This window comes from Rousettus aegyptiacus, unplaced genomic scaffold (assembly GCF_014176215.1).
Source record: "Rousettus aegyptiacus isolate mRouAeg1 unplaced genomic scaffold, mRouAeg1.p scaffold_m13_p_8, whole genome shotgun sequence".
Taxonomy (NCBI): Eukaryota; Metazoa; Chordata; class Mammalia; order Chiroptera; family Pteropodidae; genus Rousettus; species Rousettus aegyptiacus.
This window is the reverse complement of record NW_023416311.1, coordinates 23,602,830-23,628,374: the sequence shown is the minus strand read 5'-3', so window position 1 is coordinate 23,628,374 and position 25,545 is coordinate 23,602,830. Positions and strand designations below refer to the sequence as shown.

The window sequence follows — 25,545 nt, the reverse complement described above, 5'->3', positions numbered from 1 at the left end:
TAAGTTTACCCTGCTTTATTAAATTGCATTATCAGTAACACAAGCATTTACTTCTAGATACCCCTGCATAACTATTCCAAGATACAGATCCATAAAAAACATTGTCTTTGCAATATTTTTTTCCTAGGTAATTTTGACAGCGCATTTTTGTCTTAAGATTGGAATTATTCTGGTTTTATTGAATTGTTGGCTGTTAGCCAGAAAGAGCACAGTAGAAGAAACTAGATTTTTCTTCTTGAGACATTTCATTCGATGAGCTATTGAATTAGATGGAGGAAATTGATTATATTTTTTTCCTTTGAAAAGTGTTGTTCCACTGAACAGCTGCTCTGAGATTATTAAAAATATTATTTAACTCCATTGCCAGCCTTGCTTATCTGTGTAATAAGTTTAAAATATGTAATTTAACTTAGTCTTTATCTTCAGAGCTAATTTAAAATTTATTTACATAGTATGTTTGGAAGTTTACATAATCATGATGACTGTACCTAAATTTTTATTAATATTTTATCAAATATTATTGAGTTCTATTAGAATGAAGAAATAAATTTGTGTCACAGAACTAATTAAGAAATCCAGAAAAATTTAAGTTATGGAACATAAACTGTGGATATGGCCCAGTGAATCTCTTTATTCTCACTTGATAAGACAGTAGAACCTTGTTTCCTATGCTCTGATTTGTGGTTTAGTGGAGGATAATATGTTGTTTGAGATAAGAAGGACTCGATCTTTGTATCAAGGCTATACTGTACATTTTTTGCAATCCTTAGAGAGGACTCATTTCATAGTTTTGAAGATCATCCATAGTTTTGACAGCTCAAGTAACAACCCTAAAGGATGAGCAACTACTCAGAAGTTTCAGGGGCTTTATTTCCAATATAAGGATTTCAATTACAGTCCTTTTCTTTGAGCAAGTACAAGTAAATGAATAGGACCCCTGTTTCAAGTATTGAATTTGAAGACAATGTTATTACTATGATACTCTGGACATAAAAGATATAGCTAATCTAAATTAAAGGCATGATTCCAGATTACTTTATGAGTATGAGGAGGACTTCAGCTGGCAATGGAACCGCTTAGTATTGAAGAATACACAGATGTGAGTTTCATCAGGCAGTGCTACCTTTGTGTGATGCTGAGTGTGATAGACTCAGAGAGTAATAGACTCATATATTGTCTTTGTTTTTCAGATGATATTTTTGCTTTGTTTTAGAGCACTTGGAATAGCTTTATGTATAGAGTAACTAGTTATTTATTGTATTTTTTGTATGAATAAATGAGAAAGTGAATTAATGAATTTGGTTTCTTTTCCTACCTTAGGGGTTTTTACTATCACACATTGAAACTAAACTTTTGTCTGCTCCCCCTCCCCCTCAATGAGATACCCCTAACTTCCTGCTGCCAGCCTTTTAAAACTCCTTGTCTGCTCTGCTCTCCTGGAATGTGACTGTGTATACTTATGGTAGTTGGAGGATCTCACAATGGTATAGAGAGAGCAGGATAGATAGTTCAGTTTTATAGAAGGAGTACAAAAAAACTTCATTGAAATTGCAGATGTTAAAGTTTCAACTTCACGTTGTTTTAACTGATAGGTCTTACCTGCAGATATTTTTGAGAACATATTCAAATCCCACTCATTTTACTTGTTAGGCCAAAGTAGATCTGGTACATTCTGTTATTGTTTGGTAGAATACTTCTTATCTGACATCATCGGCTCTATAGTGCATTTACAAAATAGAAACAGTCACTAAGGCTTGAAATCATTTAAAGAAAAAACTGTATACTTAAATACATTATCATAAAAGAAGTAATTATACATCCTCTCACCAATCTTTTGCTGTAGACAGTGGTTTGCCTTGACTGCACAGTGGAATCATTTGGGGCTTTAAAAAATTGTAATGTCCACGTATCATCCCTAATGATTCTGAGTAAATAAAATAGGTCTGAGGTGCAGCTTTGGCATTGTGTTTTTTGAAAAGATTCCCAGGAGTTTAAAATGTGCAATGAGGGTTGGTTTGAGAATCTTTTCACTGATTTGTGTCCCAAATTCTCTTTCTTGAATAAACCACATCCATAATGCATTGACTGCAATTGTATATAAGGGATTACTACGACTGTTGAACCAACTTAGACATATGTGAGTAATTTGTGTACAGGATCCTTTTAGGTTTCCCTTCCCAGTCTTTCATAGTTGTCTCACGTTAATTCAACGAGTTTTTTAAGGAGCCCCCTTTACAGCTTAATTTTTATGGACGTATTTTCTCACTTTCATTTTGCAATCATCACTAGTTTAACTTATATTTAATTAAATAAGAAATAAAACTAGCATAAACAGGTTTGGGAACAGTTTACTATTAGTGTGTCTGTGATCTCTAGTGTCTAATAGAGGAGCATTCACTGGCTATAACTTGTTCAGTTTGTTTTATAAAGGAAATGAGGAGTATCAATTGGTCTAGCTGGTCAGTTGAGAGAAAGTCAGTTAAAAGATATTTTATTTTAAAAGATATAAAGTCGGCCTGAGTTTAGGTCAGGTTGGTATTCACTTATAAAAATGGTGGGATATGTTTCATTTTTATTCTGTAGGTGAATTGGATGAATTTTCTTTATTTCACATTTAATTTCTTATTCAGAACTTTAATTAATGTTCAATGTTTGTACTTAATACACATAGATATAATCAATATAATCACTATTATCTCAAGAGTGAGAACTGTTTCTTGCCTGTAGTTTTTATATTTCATCATAACCGTCTAAATGATATTCATTATGGGCCTCCATCACACACCATCAACTCTTAGAGTCTTGAATTCTGTTGTCTTTGAGTATCCCATGTATTGAAATACACTTTGCATTAGGTTTTTAAATGAATTGTAGAAAAACTTAAGACTGATTTTCAGGAATGAAATGGTATCTACTCCAAATAAGATGTACTGATAGACATTAGAGGATTAGTAGACTTGTAATAGATTATGTGAGATTAGTACACCTATCAAACTATGTGATCTCCTATTCTTGATAGGTGTACACCTAGAGTTAGTTGTTTAATCTCCATTGTTTATGGTAATCACATATACATTTTACTTTAATTTATATACCTAATGATGAATCTTTATTCTTTTTTTTTTTTTTTTTTGCTTAGCTACCTTCTCTCATTAATCTGGTTTATATCTGTTTGCTTTGTCTTTTTTTGAAATTGTGTATTCCTTGAGGACAAGGACTCTACTCTTCCTCTGATGTAGTGTTTACAACAGAAACAGTTTTGGAATATACTGTCTGAATTACATTTATTGAATTGGTCAGTAGATATTTAGGCCTCTACTTTGTGCAGAACAGAATACCACGTCATATGAAAACTGATCCTAAGATCATTTTTATTTACTTTCTTTCCTGGGAAGGAAAGAATCACGTGTATAAGCAGCTAAGTGCAAGTACCATGGTCTGTGCTTTTTCCTTTTGACTGCTCTGTTAGATTATCTTTCAGGAAAGCTGAGTAGCTTAACACAGTGAATACTAAAGGGAATACATTCCTTCCCTCTCAGGGGACTGAAGTAGTGTTTAACGCCACTGTAAAAGCCTCAGCTGTCGCTTTCTCTAATGCAGAATTTGTCTAAGAAAGATTACAAGAACAAGAATGGCTTTGTGTGCTTTTTTTCCTTACTCTTTCCTTTCTTCTCCTGCTCCTGCTCCAGGCTATTCGTAAAAACATGGAGTATTTTCTTTGGGCCTCTGGAGTATGCATGTTGTATATGTGAGTCTAAGAGAAAAATAAAAGGCAAAAGGAAGGCAGTGCTTAACCAGTGGGAGTCATTATCCAAAGGTAAAATGAACAGAAATTACATGAATGAGTTTGTTTCTATCCAGCCACTTTAGCACTCAGTGAACCAAACAAATTGTCAGAGACAAATCATGGGTCTTAACATGTAATAACCTAATGGCCTGGCCATTTACTTAATCAGTGGAGGGCTCAGTTGAACTATGTTCTTGACAGAGATGAAAGTTTGCAGAAGAGGTATAATTTGACAACTGTGTTCAGATTCTTTCTTGGTATAATGTTTGAGAGCTTCATTACAGTGATTATCTTTCAGCAGGAAACAAGGAAAGACTTTAATATTCACCAAGATTTTTTAGTGATGAGGAAAGACTTTTTGAGTTTTGGAGCTGAAAAGCTATTTAGTGTAACCCCTTCAATTTGCAGACGAGGACAGAAAGCCCGGAATCACACTTAGAGTTAGTAGCCAGAAATGTAGACCTTAGCTATGAAGTACATTTACTAGAAACCAATGGTGTATCCAGATTTGACCCTTTTAATTCATTCAGTGGTCTTTTTTTTTTTTTTTTAACTTTGCTAGGGAAAACCTGTTATCCTAACATTGGAAAAAGTTCTAATTTTTTGCATGTTCCTTTCTAATGTTTGTCCTTCTTTATATTTTATAACTAGTTCTATGTATGTATTTATTTTCCTTTTGCACATACATCATTCTTTGAAATGTTTATGTAGTATTTGTCACAGTTCCTTTGGGTTTTCATTGTAATTTACTAAACTATTCCCTCTTTATTTAGCACTTAAAAATTTCTTGCCCTTAAGGATAAAGCCATAGAAAACAATGTGGTAGATGCAACTTTCATTCTTTTAACTTGTTTTTTTCTCATCATTTAAGTTCCTGGCAGTGACTTCATTGCAGCATGGGAAGTACGCTGCAGCCTTCTTTTATCTGAAGGAATGCGCCCTGTTCTATATGTGTGCAAGAATTGTGTGGGTCTGAATGTGCATGACATAAAAAAAACCCTGCTACTCCTTGTAGGTGAAACAACTGATGAGTCTTAATGTAGGACTTTGCATTTCCTGTCAAATTGCTACTTCTCCTGGGGAAGATAAAAGCATTTCCATTACTATAGTTGATTAACTTTGTTAATGTTGGACAAAATCAGTATGTTATGGAAATGAAATGAATTTATAGCTTTAGGAGAAATTATAAAATTAAACATATAAGTGACCTAGTTATAAACTTCTGTGAAGAAGAGATACATGCATCAAAATTTACTGTTCATACAAAATGTATATTCAAAGATATTCTTTCTTTCTCCAGGGTTCTAGGAATATGACTAAGAACAGACATATTTAACCACAAAATAATGTGATACATCAAACAGCATAATTTTTATTCTATGAAGTTTATCTATTGACTCTGATTTAAACTATTACTTTTTTTTTTATCATGTGGAAACATATAAGAATAATTATACAGACAAAAATGTAAGGATTTGAACCTTATTGTTCATCAAATTGTTGTCTTACTCTGTTTTTTTTTTCTCCAGTCACAATGGGAAGCTTTGTAACAAATCTGAGTTCTAAAATGTTTATGAAAATTTTGACGAGTTTTTAATAAATATTTATCTCCAAAAGATTTCCTGATAGTAGAGTTATTAGAACCAACGAGCATGCATTTTTTGCCTTCTTGATTGTATTATACTATTTTCAAGAAAAGTTTATTTCACTTTATCTTCCTAAACAAATGAGGAATGACGCTTTCGCCTGTGCTGACTATAGTGTGTTGTGCCTCTTAGGGGAATGGTCTGTAGAAATCCTTTTTCTTTCCTGGGCCAATTTGTCTGAAATTGCCATAGTTGGTAGCAGACAGACTTCCTTCCATTCTTCATTGTACCAAATAACACTTTCTGGAAATTCAGCCACTCTATTGCTCTGATAACACTTTTTCTAATTGTGGACCTTAGCGGATGAATAACCTGGTAGCTGTGAGTGGGAGAGGCTAGGAAACCACTGCCACTTGCCATTATTGTGAGATCTTTACTACACCCAGGTCTGGAGGTGGTTAAGAATAATGGCTCGTCAGTGACATAAGGTTTTAGAAAGGATTTAGCTAGCATTTTTATAAAGAAGAAAAATTGATGACAAACTAAAAATAAAGCCTAGTGTTCATTCAGCCATGTGCCTGAAACCACGGAGAAGGTTCCCAAGTACATTTTTCAGCTTTCTGAAGTATAAAATTAACAAAATTGTTATCCTTAAAGCGTTCAATATGATGATTTGATGTATGTATGCATTACAAAAGAGTTAGCACAGTCAAAGTAATTAACACATATATCACCTCACATACATTTTGTGTGTATGTGTATGTGATGAGAAAGCTCAATATCTACTCTCTTAGCAAATTTTAAGTATAGAGTACAGTGTTAATAACAATAGTCACCACACTGTACTTTAGATCTTTAGAATTTCTTTATCTTATTACTGAAAGTTTGTATCTTTTACCAACATTTCCCCACTTTCCCCGTCCTCCAGCTCTTGGTAACTACCATTCTAACTCTATATGAGTCTGACTTTTTAAAAAAATTCCAGAAAGAAGTCATATGCTATAGTGTTTGTCTTTTTCTGTATGGCTTATTTCACAAATGCCTTCCAGGTTCATCCGTGTTGTTACAAATAGCTGGACTTTCTTTTTTTATGGTTGAATAATATTTCATTGCATGGACACGTGACTTCCTGTGTGTGTATGTATACAGTTGGCCCTTGAACATGGGTTTGAACTATATGGGTCCACTTCATAGGGGAGTTGTCCTATAGAGACGTCGTGGCTGAATGGATTTTCTTCGTGCCTTCATGGCAGTAGTGGCACTAGTGGCAGATGTGCAGGCACCTGTGGAGCAAGCACAGAACCAGGGTCAGGAACATAAATGCTTTTTGAGCAACAGCAGCTCCAGGATCTGGGGTGCTGGCTGGCCTGAGGCAGCAGTAGCTCTGGTGCCTGTGATGCAGATGCATGTGGAGCAGTCATGGAGCTGGGGTTTGAAGGGTAGGTGCCTGTGGAGTAGTTGGAACTGTGAGGCTTGAGTAATGTGTGGTGTTGGTGGAAAGTGACTCTGGTTCCAGGGTAGTACAAGGGCAGATCCTTCTGGGGGTGCACAGCAATACCTCATCCTCTGGGGGTTCAAAGGCTACCAGGCTGCCAGTGTCTTTTGCAGAGCAGGCCACTGGAGACTATAATGGCACCTGTTGTTTGGCCAGTACTGATAGCCTCCACTTTTATTCTTTGTTCCTTGTTGTCTCCTGATGTCTCAGCCAAGTCCATCTTACCAGCGATGCTTCCTTTGTGGTTATTCTCTGTTTTTTGCTCCATGAAAGTGATATTCCTCATGTGTCGTTGTGGTTTCTTAATTGGACTCTTGAGCCTTCTGAGGGCTATTTTTGTTTGTGGATAGCTTTATAATTGTTATTTTCTTGTAGGGGGATGAAATCTAGTATCTCCTACTCCTCCATCTTGCTGATGTCACTCCCTCAAATACATTTGGAGCATGTAAAGGGAGTATGCTGTAATTCTTCATAGTTAAGTCACATCTCTGTCCTTGAACTGAGACAGGAAACCAGGTCCCATAGCTTTGTGGTTCCATGCACTTTGGTTACACTGCCTTCACAGTGCTGTGATTGTGTGCTTTGCCTCTTTTTAGTACTGGAAGTAGTATTGAAGCCATAAATGATGGTGGAGACACTGGATTCTCTGGTTTTCATTGTGGAGTTCTTTTCATTCTGTATGTAATCAGTCAATATGATCTTTTAAAAACGTAGATTATGTTTTAGCATTCCCCTGCTCAAAACCTTCTAGGACTTCTCATTTACTTGAGAATAAAATCCAAACACTTGGTCATGACCTGTGAGACTCTTGCCAACTTCTTTTCCCACTGTCCCTCCAGACTTGCAGGAGTCCCTCATTGACCTTCCTGTAGTCCTGTAGGCCTGTTCACTCTGCCACACAATCTCATGTGGTGGGTCCTGTCCTTAGGTCTTATTTTACACGTAACCTCTTCAGTGTCATCTTATCTGACCATCTATGTGTTTTTGCTTCCTTTACTTATTTCTGACTTTGCCATTCTAAACCTGTTTATTTCCTTACTAGCACTTATTACCACCTGAAATTATCTTTTTTTTTTGTAAATGCATTTACTTATGTGTTTAGTGTTTTTCGTCTTTAATTTTTTATTGAAAATAAGTTCAGTGATAACAGCACCTTTAGGATGTTATTTGCTATTATATTTTCGGCACCTGGTACAGTGCCTGGCACCTAGTGAGTACACTAACTAAATATTTGTTGAATGAATATTTGAGTGGACAAGTTTCTTTTATATGGCAGCAATTAAAACAAAATCAAATTAAATCCAGTTCCTGCAAATGATGTTTCTCATCTGGAATTGTTACAATTATTTACAGAAATTCAGAGTCATGCTTTTTTGGAAAAATAATCTTGCTGATCATAATCTACCCCCTCTTCCCCATCATTATGGCTGTTCTTGGTAGCAAAGCCAGTTTCCAGGTCAGAATTTTACAGTGCTCCTTGCTTGAAGAATTAAATTTTCCGATAGTTGAAGGCACAGTAGAAATCATAAATGCCAATCTCATTATTTTTTATGTGTTCTTAACACTTACGAAATTTGCTGTGAGGGCTTAGTTATTACCAGATCAAACAGTATTACCTTTAGTTTTTTGTCTAATTTTCCTGTACCCTGCCGTGTATGAGATTCTGATTTCAGAGTGGGAAAAATTGATAACCAGTTATTTGATTAATTTTTGCATTGTCTCTGATGTAAATATTGTGATAACTCTTCCGAATCTTCTATAAAAATTCTTTTAGATTTAATGAGTTATATCTTGGAGTTGCAGAAGCAGTAGGTTTGAAGTTCAGAATCCGGAGATAAACTTTGCTATCATGTGTTTGGACTTTGCACTTCTAGTTTCACAAAGACAATATTGAGATGAAAAGATTGAAATTTTTAAGTCTTTAAATTAAAAAAAAAATTTAATTTAGATTCAAGTATACAGTACATTGGTTAGACATCCATATAGTTTATAAAATGATCCCCCAATTGCACCCTTCCTCCCCTGACTCTAACTGCATTTCCTATGTTGTGTTCCCATCCCCATGACTATCTGTCAGCTACTAATTTGTACTTCTTTAGCCCTTCACCCATTCTCCCAGCTCCCAAAACCTCCCTCCCCTCTAACACCAAATTGACCACTATATTTGTAAGTCTGTTTTTAATTAGTTTGTTGTTTTATTTCTTAGATCTTACATGTAAGTAAAATCATATAGTGTTTTTCTTTCTCTGTCTCACTTAAATACCTCCTAGGTCCATCAAAGCAATATCCTTTTCCATTCCCTTCCTTTTCATATGTAGGGGTCTTGTTTTCTTATCCTTTCAGCCTCTTTATCTTTTGATTGGAGCACTTAATTCTTTTCCATTTGAGGTACTTATTGATAGGAATGTAGTTGTTAGCATTCTTCATTCCTATTTTTGATACATGTTTTTCTTCTTAAAGAAGTCCCAGGTAAATTTTTTTTGGTTGTAGATCCTGGTTCTTCATTCCGTCGAATGTTTTTTTGCCAAGCCCTTCTGTCCTGCATAGTTTCTTTTGAGAAATCAGCTGCCAGTCTGATGAGTGTTCTCTTGTAGGTTATTTGTTTTTCTCTTGCTGCTTTCTTTGTATTTAACCTTTGACATTTTAATTATGATATATCTAGGTGTGGGCCTCTTAGATCCCTGACTTTTGGCATTCTCTGAGCTTCCTGGGGTTTTATATCCATTTCCTTCACCGGGTTAGGGAAGTTTTCCAATGTTATTTCTTCAAACAGCTGTTCAGCATCTTGATTTTCTTCAGTTACAACAATCAGACGAATATTTGAAGCCTTAATAGTGTCCCATATCCTCCTTAAATTACTTTTATGGTCTTGATACTTTTTTCCTTGCCATTCGGATTGCATGTCCTTGATTTTCCCATCCTCTAGATAGCACATTGGATCCTCATCTTTATTAATTTTAGTTACTCCTTTGTTTCTTCCACTTAATATACTTCTCATCTCAGATAATGTGTTCTTCATTTCAGACTGGTTCCCTTTTATAATTTCCACTTCCATTTTTATGCTTTTTACCTCTTTTTTGAAGTTCTCAATGAATTTATGTACACTTCCCAAAAGTTCATTGAGCATCTTTATAACCAGTGTTTTGAACTCTGTATCTGTTAGATTACTTGGCTGCATTCTATCTGGATCTCTGTTCTGTTCTCTCATATGGTTTCTGCTGCTTTGTCTTCCCATTTTGGCTGCCTCTCTGTGTCTGTTTCTATGTCCTAAGCAAAGCTCCTAAGTCTCCCTGTCTTATTAGTGTGGATTTGTGAAGTATGTGTCCAGCGGCACAGTCCTGAGTTCAGCTGAATGCCAAATTTAGCCCAAGCCTCTACCTTTTCAGGGCCACCTGCTAAGATTCAGCAAGCAATCCAGAGATGCTGTGCTTCAAAAGGCCACACCAGAAACTGAGGCCACCTCCAGTGCGAATCTAAGCAAAGAGCACCTGACTCGCTGAGGATATACCTGGATATGGCTTGAGTGGGGCCATGATTTGGGTTTAAGGGAATCCTCTGGGTGGAGCAACCTCTGTTATCCAGTTTGATGATGTCACGGCTCTGACAGTGCTGTGTCCGCACACTGGGAGTGGGGAGGGCTCAATAGGGAACAATCGATACCACCAGCACTCCTGTACAGAGCAAACCTTGCCTCGGCCTTTACTCTGACAATGTCTCCCTGTTAGTCCCTGGTGGCCTCTGCATGCAAATGAACCGGTATTGATGCTCAGAGCAAGCAGGTTCATCACCATGAAAATCCACACTCGCAGATGCAGCCCCTCTAAGAGGTGTCTGCCACTGCCGCAGCCTCCATCTCACTTAGCCACTCAAGCCTGGGTAGCCCTCGTCCTTGCCTCATCCTACTTTCTGGCATTTCAGGGTTCTTGGATTTCTCCCTAGTTGCATGGCTTGTTCCTCTAGATCCCAGGCGATTTTCCCTTACTGCTGCTCCTTGTTTCCATCACAATTTTGATTTGGTCTCCAGAGGGATGAACAGAGTATCATCTATGCCATTTTTTTTCTGCTTCCCCTAAGTCTTTAAAACTTTAAAGCCATTTTTCATCATGCTATACTTTCTCTTAGATGAATTAAAACATTTTGTAGCTGTTTATAAAAGTGATTCGATACTGTAATTTAGTTCACATGACAATCATAGAGCGTTGAATCTCTGTTAAACTAGATTAAATGAAAAGGTAATATGGAAAGCTGTGTTAAATTAATGAATGCTAAAGAGATAAGGTAATCAAAAACGCAGATTGTGAGCTTTGATTGACTCTTTGATTGAGGGAAATGCCATAAAGTTCATTTGGGACAACTGGGGAAATTTGAAAAGTGGATTTTATTAGATGGTAATATTAAATAAATATTAAACTCTTGAGTATGTTAATGATATTGGAGCTATGAAGGAAAATGTTCTTGTTTTTAGACTCATGCTAAAGTAAAGGGTTGAAATGAAAGAGTGAAGTATCACAAAAGTTTCAACTATTTTCAAATGGTTCAGCAAAATTGTGTGTGTGTGTGTGTGTGTGTGTGTGTCTATGTGTCTATGTCTATGTGTCTATGTGTGTCTGTGTATAAAGCACAGCGGGTAGAAAAGAGAATAGATGGGGAAGGAAAGGAGGAGAGGGTAAGCACATGAGTAAAGGGCAAATGAGCATTCACTGTACTCTTCAACCTCTCTGATTTTAATTTTTCACAATGAAATGTGGGGAAAATATAATAAGGAGAATCTAAGTGTGGAAAAGCAGTGATACTTTAAAGTGATTTTCATCACCTCCAAACTCTGTGAAAGATACCTCATTATTTGTAAATGAAGTCCAGTTTTTATTTAAATATTGAGTTTGATGATCAAATAATTTTCAGTAGGTACATTTAGGTTCTATTAATGGAACCTGCTCATAAAATGGCACTATGTAGACAAATAATATTCTTTAGTTTATCAGAAATCAAGATTAGGAAGGTAAAGTCGAAGGAAGCAACCTGTAATCTCAAGCATCTACTGGGTTGCCTTCCAATAGAAGCATTTTTGTTTTAAACTTATTGTGTGTGTGCCTGGAGTGAAAGATGTTTACCAGTTTTGTTCACTGTTACTCTTGGTATGGAATTTTGAGTATTTGTTTTAAAATACCTAGTTTGTTTTTATATTGTGCTAGGTGATACCTTATTTCAAATTTGAATGTTAAAAATAGTCACTGTTCTGCAAACCAAAAAGAATTCTGAGAAGGGAGGAGGAGAATATGACTATGAATGATTATCTGAGTGCAACTTTGATAATGCATGAATAGCCTTTTACTAAAGTTGCTTTTCTATTGTTGCCCCTTCACTTCAGGGATATGGTAAGTGCTTCTGGAAAGGTCAATGACTTAATGACATAAAAAAATGGTATTTGCTTCTAACAGTCTTCTCTTTGTGACCCATGTTCTTCCATGAGACAATTAGGAAATCTAAAAATATGTGTTTAGAATTCTACCAGCTCAGCCTTCTTTGCATCTTTCAGGGCAGTGGGAGGCTTGGCCAAGATGGCAGGGCTGGCACCACAGTGCTGGCTCTGGAATTCAGCGCTAGTTTTATGACCGCTGCAGTGCATGATGTCTTCATTTAAACAAGATAACAAGTTTCTCAGATCCTTTGTACATGTATCTGCAAGAATGGATAACATTTAATGCCAACTGTCATGTTAGATATCATTTCTTAAATTGTTTATTGTACATGCCTCCAGGGTAGGATTTTTGTCTTTTTTGTGCACTACTATTTTCCTGGCACTTAGAACACTGGTTCAGAGGTGATAGGCACCTACTAAATAATTATTAAATGAATGAGAGAACTAGAACCAAATGACTTAGGAATAAATTTGTAGCTGCCCATGTTGCAGAGGTTCAGGGAAATAATCGATCTGCTAAACCATTACACCCCCTTCTAAACTAAAAAGTTAGACATTGGTTTCCTGCTTAATTTTCAGTACTCTTGGGGGTGGTACTACATTAAGTTCAATTAGCTCAGTGGTTTGCTAACAGCTTGAATGGTTTCAACAACCCTTTCCCTAGGAGCACTTTTTGATGAAAAGAAGGGTGGAGTGTGAGTAAGTAGAAGAGAGTAAAGATGGGTAAAGGGCAGGAAAAAACAGAAAATGAGATGTAAATACAGACTTTGAGTGCGTCATGACTTTGAGCAAGACAATGTTGTTAGTATGTAAGTTGAAAAATACTTTGCAATAAATTTCATAGTATGATCTGTTAAATTCATTCACGATCCTGTGGCGCCAGGAGTTTGTACCATGCAGTCATCTGCAACACAAGGTGACCAGGGCTTGAATTTGGTGAATCTCTGCTAATTCTCAGCACTCTGTAGGGGCACCCAAATGTAATGTTTCAGGAGAGTAAGCTGTTATTCTCTGGGGAGTGAGTGTATTGAGCTCATGGTTCAACATACTGCCACCTTATATACAGTGTATTATATGTCTATTATCATTGTGTGTCAGTTATGCCTTGAGAAACCTGTTTGAAAAAATGCTAACACTCTTAAGTGTCTTGAGGAAATGTCAAAGATCAAATTCATTTCCTATGTGCAAAATTCGTAGTTAGAAATATGTTGAAGTCATGATCTAAAATGAAAAATTGAACCCCTCAGAATAGCCATTAGACAGTACCTACTGAGACTGTTAAGGAGGACATTTTTCATCTTCTAGCATAGTGTCTGACATGTTATAGTTATTTAATAAATATTTGGTATATGGGATGATAGGGAAGAAGAGAGAGGAAAGAATTTTTGTAACTGGCTCATCAATTTCAGTTACATATGCAGCTAGGCTCATGGTTCCATTGGTTGTTTCTATTTTGAGGTTTTAGATGGTATCCTTAATAGTTACTCCTATCTTTTAGATATGTGCAATTAGATATCAAGTAGACTAGGGAAAAAGGATTAAATCCGTTTTCCCTATAGAATGAAAGTAATTTAAAAACAAAATGAACAATACAAAGCCGCAATCTGAATTTGTGCATGCTAATTCACCTCCCTGTGCCTCAATTTCTTCACATGTAAAATAGGGCTAATAATTTGTATTTCATATGATGGTTGGTGAGGATTAAACACCTCATCTGTAAAAAGATATTTAGATATATGTACCTGGCACATTGTAGGTGTCCACTGGAATGTTAGCTCTGAATGCTGGTGGCCATATTATATAGATTAAGGCTGAAAGAAGAGACCTGAAATGGACTTGATAGGGGAATACTGCGTAGTGGGAAAAGGAAATGTGTCTTTTAGTAAAGATATGAGTATTATTAAGAGAGGAGAAATCTTGTGCTTAATTCATTTGAAAGTCATTAAGTAGTGAAAATGAAGGGGGACATAGGGGTTGGAGCAAAGAGCTGGAAATGTAGCAACTTGTGAGCACAGTTATGTCTTGACCTTCCAGGAGAGATCAGTATAGGAACCTCTTGATTCCTCTACTTCCTTTCACTGCATAGTAGAGTTTAATTTTATTTGTGCTATTAGTAAAATGATTTGAGGTCCAGGGAGACATGCTGAGGTGATAGAGTGTGGGAAAGCATTTTAGAATGGGAAGTTGGAATGCAGATCTGGGCCACACAGTTTAAATTAAACATTTTATTTTTCCCATTGGCCTTCCTAGAATGAATGAGCTGTGATCTCCGGTTTCCCTAGATGTTCTGTCAGAATCATGACAGAGGAGTTCATTGTAAGAAATCCAATCTGATAAAAATAAGAGTTAACTGGTTGTTACTATATCCCAAGTGGACTCACCAGGAGGTAGCTCTTGGATGAGAAACTCTTTAAAATGTTTAAGGAAAGAGACTACTGTTAACACATTTAGAAAAAAAAAATGTGTTGTTGACCACATGATAAAGAAGAAATGAAACTTTATACTTATTTCTAAGAGCTTATCAGTTGAAATATAATGAGGAAATTATTAACAACATGATAATCACTAGGAATTTATCAGAGAACTCTGGGTGTTTATGATATGTCAATGTAGGTTCATCCTTGGTAAAAATGGTACCATCTTGGTGACTGATGTTGATAATAGGGGAGGCTATGCATGTTTGTGGATAGGGACTATATAGGAAATCTCTGTGCCACCTTCTTAGTTTTATTGTAGAACTAAATATGCTTGGACCTTGCAAATCATCTAGTCTCAACCCTTTACTTTAAAAACTTAGAAACTGAGGCTGAAATATAGCAGTTATTTTTCCAAAGTTATATTGTGAAAGAGCTTGTTTCGATATCTGAATACTAGTTATTATTCTCAGCGAATATTTGAGGTATCTACAAAAAATGTTTTTTCTCATTAGCTCAGTGTATTAAACTGGACATCTAATTGTGCAAGTAAACCTTCAACATTAGTAATCACTTTCATTGTTATTACCTCTCAGTATTGTACTTGGTCCTTAATTCTGTGTAAATTGCTTTACAATAACTTCTTGTCTACAACTTGTGTGGTCTCAAGTTTTAAAACAAACTGAGGCTGTTTCTGCTTATTCCTAACAGCTGTAGTATTGTGGTAATTTAAAGCTAGTGGTTGGAGGTTTAGAGAAGATTTAAAAATGACTGTTTCCAAAAATAAATGTGTGTTCGTTTGTGTGTTTTCATGTGTTGGTGTGTTCTCTTGTGTTTGTGTGAATATGTTGGAGTGGGAAGAAGATATGTTTTGATTAGGTGTTTTATTTTATTCAAAGAACTCTTTGGAAAGCCTAGAGCATTTTGGTGGGATTATAGTTTGTAGTGGCTATATTGTGATAAAATCATTGAGTTTTAGCAATTCAGGTTAACAGATTATCTCCCATTTAGTGGTGTTTTGATTTGTGGGCAGATAATTCTTCCTGGTTTGAACTAGCTTCCCGAGGCACCCTGTCTTGCAGTGCCTTCCACTGGACAACATAAATGAATTAAAAATAAATACCACATGTGATTTAGTTTAGGGGTGTGTGTGTGTGTGTATGCGCACATGTATGCACATTTCTGCTTGTGGGAGATGTTTAAACTCTGTGGAAATTCATTAGAAAAGATGCATTGTCTGGTAATCCTGATAGCATCAACTGGCTCTTTTTCTCTCAGGGTACAGTGGGGCATCTATTACTTTGAAGGGCCTGACTGCTAGAATTGTTCCCAGAGTTCAGGACTTCTGAACCACAATGGGCTTTACGAGGCTTTGTAGCCTTAATAAGCCCCTGTTATTGGCATTTCAAGTATTGGTATACCTATCAAGGCTGGCCATGTATCAGGAGAGTGGAGGCTTTCTTTAGAGCCACCACTGATGGATCACATGCTTTTTCTCAAGAGAGCAAACAAGTACTTTTTGTTTAGGCTCAATAATGCTTGGCAAAGAAATATAGCTGTAATTATATATCCTAGTTCTTGTTCCTCTCACCCCATCTAAATTTTACTCCCCCTACTCCCAACTTCATATAAAAGCAGCTAGCATTGAATCTGAAATAAATGTCATGAATGAATAATAATTTCTTTCATTTACACAGCAATTAAACCTGTTGAATGCTGTCTTACTGCTTTGCTGCACTCTAATTTGACTAGAAGATTTGGCCTTTGTGAATTCAAAGAAGAGGAAAAAAATAGAAATTAAATACCTACTGAGACTGTTAAGGAGGACATTTTTCAGAAGGGTCCTTCCTCCTCTTATTTCTCATCTCATGTTTGCCCTCCACTTTCTGAGATACTTAATACTTGAGAGTTGTTCGACAAATCAGTCTTCAGTTTGTGTGCCCAACAAAGCACCCCAGAGTCAAGGCCATCAGCTGGCACTATGGATAGAAGGTCCAAGGCCTATTCTGCTGCCATCATCAGATTGCTGTTGCTGGTCTTCTGGAACATTAGAGTTCTTTCTGGTTGCTTTCCACATTTCTTTGCTTCCTAACCCATACGATTCTAGTTGGTGAGTCAATGGTCCATATGATCGTGCTTGACACCCCAAAATATACTGAAAGTTAATGGATGCTTTCAGACCAGGGGCACTTTAGGTTATCTACTGCTCTTCTGATGTTTTCTGCTTGTGCACAGTCTAAGCCACTCAGTCTGTCTCTCCTAAAGTTCCGTTTTCTCTAATGTGAGTCTAGTAAGTCGAGTTGGAAGCCCATTTTGTTGTTCTTGGAAGGAAAGCATCTTCCAGTATAAGTTAGTTTTTATATTAATAATAATAAATAATAAAGCATTCATTCCTAGAACTCCCTCCGCAGAAGTCTGTAAGTTCCCTGAGTGATAGTCACTGACACTGCCAGGGAACTGCTGTTTATCTGTAGAATAGAGATTGTTGCAAGTGTTCTGTCACAGAAAGCAGTGTACTTAGGGACTGTGGAATCCCCTTCATACATCTACAGCATAGCGCATGAGGCCTGCCAGCATAGTGAGATATGCTACAAGGAGCCTTGGCTGCCTGCTCATTCCCTTTGTCAGAAGAGCTAGCACTCAGGGCCAAGTGGCTAAGCCTCTTTGAGTCTCAGAGAAAAGCCTGGTTGTATTCTGTGTAGATTGTGTCTGTGCAGATTATGGGTAGTGAGTGAGGGTTTCCTTGCAGGGTTGTTGGGAGTATTGGCTGAGATCATGGGGGTAGAAGGCCTGGCACTTAGCCAGAGTCAATAAATATTATTTCCTTAATTTTGTCTGGAGACAAAGAGAATGAAAGTGTTTAAGTTTTGTTTTGTTTTGTTTGGGAGTCCCCTGTAAATATTCCCCTCTCCACTGCCCACTGCATTATTTATAGGAATTAATTTTCTTTGTTTGTCCTTATTCTTCCTGCCCACTCATCACCCTTTCCTTCCTTTTCAAAGTTACATAAGTTTTATTCAGGATCGATTTTTCCTTTAAAGAAAGTTCTAAAAATGTTAAAACTTATATTAACTAAATACTTCCTGGCTGTATTTGTTAAAATACAGGTGGACTCATGGATGTCATGAAGATAAAGGCTGTTTACTCGTCAACTCTGTTATATAATTTATGGTTGTGGATTCCTTCCAAATGTACCCTGCATTAATACATCTGGCATGGAATAATACATAGCTTTATTTATATATTTAATTATTTTCTATTTTGCCATAATTTAAGTGCTTTTACTTATGTGCTAGGTACCATGATAAATGCTTTAAATGCTTTATGTACACTAGGTTAGTGTTTCTCATGCTACTTGATTTTAAGCATCATGTAGGGGTGCATGTGAAAAAATAACATATTCTCTACTCCAGACCTACTAAATTTCGGTATTAGAATCTAAATTTTGAATTTTCAAACCTGACTTCCTGTTAAAATAACCCAGAATTAGAACACTCAAAAAAATACTAAAGGCCTTCAGTCAAGATGACAGAGTAGGTAAACACTGTGTTTGCCTCCTCTCATGGTCACATCAAAATTACAATTAAACTACAGAACAACTGTCATTGAGAATTGCTTAAAGTCTAGCTGAACAGAAGTCCTACAACTAAGCACATACAGGAGAAGCCACCTCAAGACTGGTAGGAGGGGCAGAGACTTGAAACAGACAGGCTCCACATCCATGTGTGGTAGTTAAAAATTGGGAGGGACATCTTGGCTGCTGAAGTTCCCCTTGAGTGAGGGGTCCTGGCCCCACACCAGTCTCCCCAGCCTAGGGTTACAGTGCCAGAGTGAGAAGTCCTCACAACTTCTGGCTGTGAAAACCAGTAGAGGTTGCAACTGAGTGAGATGGAGGGCTGAGGGAGTGCCTCTTAAAGGGCCTGCACATGACCTTACTCACTGATGGACTCACGTGCTCTGAACTCTAGCACTGGGGCAGCACCTCAAAAGGTACCAGGGACCTATGGGGAGGAAATGAATTGTGTGGCTTTGAGAAGAGGGCTGGAGGAGCAGCTTTCTCACAAACAGAAATGTTAGCAGGATCTATTTTTCCTTCGTTGAGCCCTCCCTTCACCCAGCCTCACACACAGGTAGGCATCATATCTGAGTGTCCACCAACCCAACTAATACCTTTTTCCCTGCCCTGGAGATTCCCTCAGAGCTCACCCCACCCAACTTTTGTGCCCGTCCAAGCTGCTTCCGGTGGCTTTTCCATATAAACGGTCTGCCTTGGCTCATGTTGCAGACTTTCCTAAAATCTCTCGTAGTTTCACAAAACCTAAACAAGCAGCATCTGGCTTCAGAATTCTTTGTAACTCTTGCTAAACAGCCTCAAACCCCACACTAGCAGCAGCCAGCCTCACTTTACAGCCTCTCCCAGGCATCTCCAAACCCAGCACAAGTGACAACCATCTGCACATCACTTTGTAGCTCATAACAAGTGGCCCTGGGCAGAACACAAGCAGCGGCTGACCTTGGCCTGTACCAGAGCCCCTCCTAAGATGCCCTGGAACCAGCACACCTGGTGGCGAGCTTCAGGCTACACCAGAGCACCACCCAAATGACACACCCAAAGGGCAGACTAGGCAGCACCAGAATCTCAGTAAAGCATATTCTGCTTTGTATGTTCAGCCCCTGCACAACAGCTCCTTCACTGTAGTCCTTGAGCCCTCATGGCCAGTCCTCACAACCAATCAGCCTAAGGGTCAGTCCCTCCCCCTGATGTACAAACAACAACCAATATTCTACTACAAAAGGAGGACATACACTACCCACATAAGTGGCACAACTGGAGGACCTGGCTCAGGTGGCCAGGGAGACTGAGCCACCAGGTCCCATCAGACATCTACTACATAAGGCCACTCTACTAAGACCAGGAGACATAGCAGCCCTGCCTAATACATAGAAACAAATATAGGGAGGCAGCCAAAGTAAGGAGACAGACATGTCCTAAATGAAAAACTAGAACAAAACTCCAGAGAAAGAATAAAATGGAGATAAGCAATCTACCAGACACTCAGTTCAAAACAGTGGTTATAAGGATGCTCAATGATCTCAATGAGAACTTCAATGAAGAAATAGAAAACATAAAAATGGAAATAGAAAACATAAAAAAGAACCAGTCAGAAATGGAGAATACTATAACTAAAATAAAGAATACATTAGAGGGAATCAACAGTAGATTCATTGAAGCAGAGGATCAAATCAGTGATGTGGAAAATAAGATAGCATAAAACATCCAATCAGAAGAGCAGAAAGAACAAAAGATTCCCCCAAAATGAGGATAGCGTAAGGGGCTTCTAGGATAACATCAAGCATACCAACATTCACACCATAGGGTTATCAGATGGAAAAAAGAGAGCAATAATAGAAAACTTATTTTAAAAAATAATGACGGAAAACTTCCCTAATATGGTAAAGGAAATAGGCACACAAGCTGAGGAAGTGCAGAGTCCCAAACAAGATGAACCCAAAGAGGCCCACGCCAAGATACATCATTATGAAAATGCCAGAGGTTAAAAGCAAAGAGAGAATCTTAAAAGCAGCAAGAGAAAAGCAGTTAGTTATTTACAAGAGAGCTCCTATAAGATTTCCAGCTATTTCTGGACAGACACTTTGCAGGCCAGAAGAGATTGGCCTGAAATAGTCAAAGCGATGAAAAGCAAGGACTACAACCAAAACTTATCTATCTAGAAAATCTATCATTTAGAATCAAAAGACAGATATAGAGCTTCCCAGACAAGAAAAAGCTAAAGGAATTCATCAACACCAAACTAGTATTACATGAAATGTTAAAGGGACTTCTTTAAGCAAAATGAGAAAAAAGATTAAAAATATGAATAATAAAATGGCACTAACTACATATCTATCAACAATTACTAAAATAAAACACTCCAATCAAAAGATATAAGGTGGCGTAATGAATAAGAAAACAAGACCTTTACATAGGCTGCCTACAAGAGACTCACCAGATTGAAAGACACACACGAACTGAAAGTAATGGGATAGAAAAAGATATTTTATGAAAATGGAAACAAACAAACAAGAAAAAATCAATAGCCATACTTATATTGGACAAAATGGACTTAAAAAAAAAGACTATTACAAGAGGCAATGGATGACCCCGTAATCCCACTTCTGGGTATTTATCTGAAGAAATCCAAAACACAACTTCGAAAGGACATATACATCCATATGTTCTTTGCCACATTATTTACAGTAGCCAAGATATGGAGGCAACCTGTGTGTCCATCAATGGATAAATAGATAAAGAAGAGGTGGTACATATATAGAATGGAATATTACTCAGCCATAAAAAAGAATGGAATTTTGCCATCTACAAGAACATGGATGGACCTATAGGATGTTGTCCTGAGTGCAGCAAATCAGGCAAAGATGAATGCCATATAATTTCATTTATATATGAAATCTAAAGAACAAAATAGATGAACAAACAAAAGAGCAACTCATAGGTACAGAGAACATTTTGATGGGTGCCAGATGGGAGGGTGGTTGGGGCGGATGGGTAAAAAAGTGGAAGGGATTGAGAAGTATAAATTGGTACTTGCAAAATAGTCATGGGGTTGTAAATTGTAGCATAAGGGATATAGTTAGTGAATAACTGTAATAACTTGTAATAACTGTTTAAACCAGCATATTTGTTAAGTGGGCCTAGCCATCATTTCTTTAAGGTCCTCTGGTGATTCTAAATGTGTAGCAATGTTTAGATTTAACAGTCTCTCTAGGAGTTTCTTATAATTTGCAACCAAAACTAGAAAATAAACTGGCATTGTGCATTTAATCCTTACAATAACCTTGTTAGGAGAAATTAGAGGTTTGGAGAAGTGTGAGGTGATAACATAAGAATGAGAGTCACTTGATCTTTTAAATCTTATATTCAAACAGTAGTCATAGTATTGCCATCTATTTGGGAATGCAAATACCTGTTTATATTTATAAAATGTTGGCTCTGACATGAAATTAAGTGGACCGTCTCAATATGCCTTGGAACCAAGTATTTGTGTGCTAAGTCCTTTTGAATTGACACACTCATAAATAGACATTATTAGTTCATATTGTAAAGCTCCATGGAAAAGAGAATGAGCTTGACACTTGAGTTTATTAAACCAAGATGGGCTTTGAGTGCATAGCTGGGTAGAAACAATGTAATATCTGCTTTTTTAAAGAGGTCTTATGGTGAAACAATTTGGTGTAATTTTATGAACCGTGCCTTCTCATTCATGGATTCTTTTTGAATGTGTCCAGTTTGCCCTCCTTCCCACAGCTCTCTGTGAAGGGACTTCATTGCAGGCGCTTTTATTGCAGAAGAGTGATTTGGTTATTCTTTCTCTGTGTAATGCTGACCATGTGGAGCAAACCTTCCTTCAACTAACTATCAATATGAACCACACTAATATTTTAAAAAACACTTCTTGTAATTCTAAGTGCTCCCCAGGTGGGGACCTGTGTCTCGTCTTTTGAATGGACCACATGTGTAAGAAAGCTGCCATTCAGCATGAACCCAGATGTTTTACTTAGTTTTCATGTATTTGAGCAAGTTGCTTAAAGATGCTTGGTTCCGTACATTCAAGATTATTAATTTTATTCTCATGATTGCATAGAGAACCTTGGCTGTACATGCACACACATACTCATTTGTTCGGCAGATTTTTATTGAAGTACTTCCATATGCCAGGCACTGTTCTGAGTATTGGGGTGACAGTATCCAAACCCCATACATAAAAATTTCTGCTCTCATGGAGTGTAAATTATAATGGAGAATATAGTAAAAAATAAATACATAAATCTTAAAATATTTTGGAAGGTGAAATTTAGGAAAAGGAAGCACATAAAGAGTAAAACAGCTTTACCGTATTTGGGGAATATTGAAGTTTTTAATAATGCGGTCAGGGTAGACCTGAACAAGGTGACTTGAAAGCAAATGGTTCTGGGAGGTAAAGGAGAAAGTCAGGTAGATCTGTAAGGGGAAGGCATCCTGGAAAGAAAGCACTTGGAGTGTGTGATGGGTCCTGGGCTCCGTAGGTTATGTCTACTGCCTACCCATAGGAGTTTTCTCTGTAATGGGGTTAACAGTCTCAACAAATTATGATCAGTGATCTACCAAATTATATTCTCTGGTGAATTAGATTTTATCATTAGCACTTGAAGGTAAGGGGAGGTGGTCTGTGAAACTTCTTTAAAAATAACTTATTCCTGAACTCTAAACAGGCAAAATTTTAGTACCACATAATTTAATTTTCTGTCATTATGTTTTCACCCTGCTTGAGTAGAATAGTTATGTGGATGGTGACCAAATTGGAAGACATGGATTATAGGTCCAGTTCTACCACAAGTAATTACTTGTGGAACTTTAAGGGGAAATGCTTAATTTGGTCATACTTCTGTTTCTGATGTTTAAAGTGAAGGTAATTTTTTTTTCTACTTGTTATGTTCATCAAGAGTGAAGACCAGGTGAGAAAGGTATTATAAATTCAGAAGGACTATGTGAATGATGTTTTCTTTCTTTCTTTCTTTTTTTTTTTTTTGCACAGTTTACCTCAAAAGATTACCAAATGTTTTCTGGAAAAGGGTTTTAATTAACTTTTCTCTATCTTCCCCAAGTGTTTATTGAGAGCCTGCTATGTACAAAGCCCAGTGGTGGAGATTTTAATTCCTTTCCTGGAGCAAGACATGTTTCTTGTAGGTCTGTCACTCAAAAACTTCGTTAGTGACCAAGAAAAAAAAAAACAAAACAATAAAAATAGTCATATAGTTTTCAAATGTTAACTGGTTACAAAAACCTACATTAACCATGGCACTGTATGTTGGAAAAGACTGAAGTTGGTTGTGTAAGGGGATGTTGGAGGAGTCACAGCTTATGAATTACTGTTAAATGATAGAAGAAGAGTATTTGAAATGGGTGGAAATTTGTAACACCACACATAAATGGGAGTGGCTTATGATACACAAGTGGACTGAGGTAGCTGGTAGATGTGAGTATGTGCATGTGTGTGTGTTGTATATTCCTGCACAGCTCAGTTCAACTGGTTGCAGTTTTCTGAATTCATTTAGTATTTCTTACATATGAAATTGTATATAAGCAAATGCAAAATTCACATTATGCTCAAATCGTTCCTACTGTAGCAATTGCATGGAAACATTTTTTTCCCCCAAAATAAACTGTATGTCAGAACAATCTGCACAAAGAAACGTGATTCATTCTGGTATAATAAGGGACGTAAAAATGGAATAGAATGACCGGAGCATAATTTGGAAAGGCTGGAATGGCAGGAGTTAGTCAGAAAGGGAGACAAAGATGGAATCAAAAAGAGCTTTGTATTCTATGTCAGTAGGACTTCAGATTTTGTTGTAATTGTGTATCTTTTACCTGTTCCCAATTCTGTATTTAAATTTTCTTATAGAGAGCTAAGTCAGATCATTATGTGTAAAATGTCAGTTGTGTACAATTTAACAAATTTAATTTAGTCACAAAATAGAAAAAACACCAGTGGGACATTTAATTCTAGTGAACATTAGAAAATATCTTTGTGATCTCTCATCAAACAGGAATAAAATAATAAGGGCAGATGATTAAGAGTTCCCATCTGCCCCATCTCTAACCTTTCCTCAACATCATTCCTATGCAGAATAGCAGATGGCACCAGTTCTTGGCCAGTGTCTCCAGTTATCTGTTACGAGGGATTGTTCTTTTCCTTGCCTCCTTTAAAAGAACAACAACAAAACATTGTTAATGGCTGACTGTATGCCCATTAGCTGGAGGCACTGATTCCTGAGAACTAAAGAGAAGCTGGGCATTCAACCCAGCCTTCTGTATTGCATTAAGGCAACATAAAGCTGAGTCAGTTGAAACTTTAGCTTTTAGATATTGGAAGGCTTGTTCAGTGCTGGCTGGGAAAGGAGTTAGTACTAACATTTCAAAGACCTTAAAAAAAAAAAAAGCAGAGGCTCTTGTAAGTTTTGTTCTGAGAATGGTGATTACTGCCAGTGGTGGGTGGTATAGTGCTGGGTGACACAGAATGCAGGATTCATTAGTTCCAATTTTGCATTTCACCTCTCTGTAAGCAAAATGAGTTTCTAACTGGGGAAAATGAGGTTTGACAGATGAAACAGAAGTTAAAGGTGAAAGAACACCTTGTAATACCTACCTGCAGAGAATGGACTTCAATACTACTGAGTTATAGACTCATTATTATCATTGAGACAGTGTTTTTGCTTTAATAATAAAAACAATATAACTAAAATTTGTAACTTTTTATTTGAGTTCTGGACAGCATTTTAACACAAGTGATAAAGTAAGTAAACTCTGAGAAAAGAGGGCAGTGCTTATAGAAAGCCGATATAAATTCACTAATTCCTTTTTTTTTTTTTTAATCGAATCTGTGGGGATAGACATGAAATAGACACAATTCATTGGACTTCAGCAAAGTTTTTGGTTTGGTCGCCTATGATCCATTTGTGAACAAGTAGAAAAACATAGCTTAGGTGGCATTATAATCATCAAGATTCATAATTAATATTGTAACTATTTCCAAGGTCAGTGTTTAAGAAAATGTGTTATATACTCTGGGTATAACTCTTCAGTGTCATTTCATAAATGTATATACTTAGCTCTATATTTTTCAGATATTTCGCTTAACTGGGATGCAGATATGGTTTCAAATGATAACAAAATAGGAGGGATCATAAATATGTGGGATGGAAGAAACAGGACATGCCTGTATTTTGACTACTGGGGGCAGTGGTCAAAATAAGATTTATTAGGGCTAAAGATGAACTTAAGTTTA

General features: G+C 36.9%; 1 protein-coding gene and 1 long non-coding RNA gene across 6 annotated transcripts in view; both read left to right on the top strand.

Annotated features, from left to right (window-relative positions):
• AUTS2 (activator of transcription and developmental regulator AUTS2) overlaps positions 1-25,545 on the top strand; it is a 1,066,702-nt gene that overhangs the window by 336,053 nt on the left and 705,104 nt on the right. The window lies entirely within an intron of this gene.
• LOC107515694 overlaps positions 16,906-25,545 on the top strand; it is a 35,229-nt gene continuing 26,589 nt past the window's right edge. Inside the window, exons 1-2 of the long non-coding RNA XR_001598065.2 lie at positions 16,906-16,917; positions 23,725-23,727. This is a non-coding gene — a long non-coding RNA (uncharacterized LOC107515694). The remainder of the gene's footprint in view (positions 16,918-23,724; positions 23,728-25,545) is intronic.